Source organism: Apodemus sylvaticus, chromosome 18, assembly GCF_947179515.1.
Source record: "Apodemus sylvaticus chromosome 18, mApoSyl1.1, whole genome shotgun sequence".
Classification (NCBI taxonomy): domain Eukaryota; kingdom Metazoa; phylum Chordata; class Mammalia; order Rodentia; family Muridae; genus Apodemus; species Apodemus sylvaticus.
Window position 1 is genome coordinate 69775050 of NC_067489.1, and position 1818 is coordinate 69776867.

The window sequence follows — 1818 nt, forward strand, 5'->3', positions numbered from 1 at the left end:
CCCCCTCAAGTACCTGTCACTGAAGAATGGCTTGTTAGTTCAGGCCAACCTTCACTGTCACTGTACAGGTATAATACAGGGTATCTCATACCTAGGTAATGAGGAAAATCTAAGCAGCCAGGAACTCTGTGTGTGCTTTATTTATGCCAGTGTAAAAAGGTTACTAACTTGTGGTCTCGTTTTTCACCGTAGGAAAAAAATCCCATTCAGATTCACCTGAAGTTTCTGACTTTTGTTATATTTCTGACATTAGACACAAAATTATGCTCAGTGAATATCTACTAATTCCCCCAAATCAACCTGGTGTCTCACAATTGCATTCCTTACACACACAGCAGAGACCTCACAAGCTCAGCGCTCAGTCTCATCACTGTCTATGAATCAGGATAAGAAGAAAAGAAAAATTAAGGGGACATAGAATGGGAAAAAAAAAGAGAGACCCTCACCCTATGGTCAGGTTGAAGTTGGTCACTTGTTCAAAATCAAGAAATTTGGCAGAATATAATTTATCATAGACTGCTTCCACAGACAATATTTATTTTATATAGATATATCAAGACTATTTTAAAATATTTTATCTTTGTCTATACATATGCTTGTCTGTATTTGAGTGCATGCAGTTGTCCACAGAAGCCAGCAGAGGGTGATTATAGAAGGTTGTGTGCCATCTAATGTGGGTGCAAGGAACTCAAGTTGGCTACTCTGTGAGCACTATGCACTCTTACCATTAAGCCATTTCTGCTGGCCCCAAAGTTAAAATAGAAATTAAGGGATAGAGCCTAACTTTACTATTTTCTCAGATTTAAACCTTTGTCTGTAGTGAGAATTCTGGAAATTTGGTTTCTTAAAAAAAAAAGAAAGAAAGAAAAAGAAAAGAAAACAGATATAAGAGCATTTTGTTTTAATCCCAGGTGTGCTTTTAAAACACTAGAGTATGATAGAGTATGTTTTCATTATAATTCAGGTTTGGTGAAATGAGGCTACTTCAGAGCAGCTATGATTTGCCTAACAGAGGCATAGTTTTACCAGGTACTGATAGTTTCTGCGATCGTGTGACATTTGGAATTCTGTAAATGAGGTAGGGTTGGTAGTTATTCGGGCAGGGGTGGTGGTGGTGGTTGTGGTTTGTTAGTAGTGTGCTCAAACAAGAAGAAATTTCGATTTAAGTCTCCTCTATCCCACTTTCTCTTCTATCTAGTGATGGGGGAGGGGGAGAGGGTAGAAAAAAGTTGCAAAAATCGACTACAAAGAAAAAGAAATTACATTCAGGGATCTCTCTCCTATCCTTTCCATCCAGTGATGGGGTAAAACTGGGGGTGGGGGAAGGGAATAAAGGGTGGAAAAAACAATCCACAAAGTAGCAAAGGTCAGCTACATTTGTCCTAAGTAATAAGACTGCAGGAGGAGGCTGTCACCTGATCTCCTCAAGAGAGATAAGGGGAACTAGAAGATCTATTGGTTCTAATAGGACCCAAGAACATTTTCTTGTGTGTGGGACCAATCATGTTAGACTCTTCTACTGTGCTCTCACTCCTTTAAGTATTTCTTTCATGAAAACGATTATTGTGGTCGTATGAATGAAACTGGTCCCCATTTGCTTACATACTTAATGGCTTGGCTCCCAGTTAGTGAAATTGCTTGGTAAGGTTTAAGAAATGCCTGTTGTAGCAGAACTCTCAGCTTTATTTCCAGCACCATGTCTGCCTGCATGCTACATGTTCCCAACCATGTACCTCATTGTGACAAAGGGCTACACCTCTGAAACTGCAACCAAACTCCAATTAATCCTGGTGTCTCTTCACAGCAATAGAACACTAA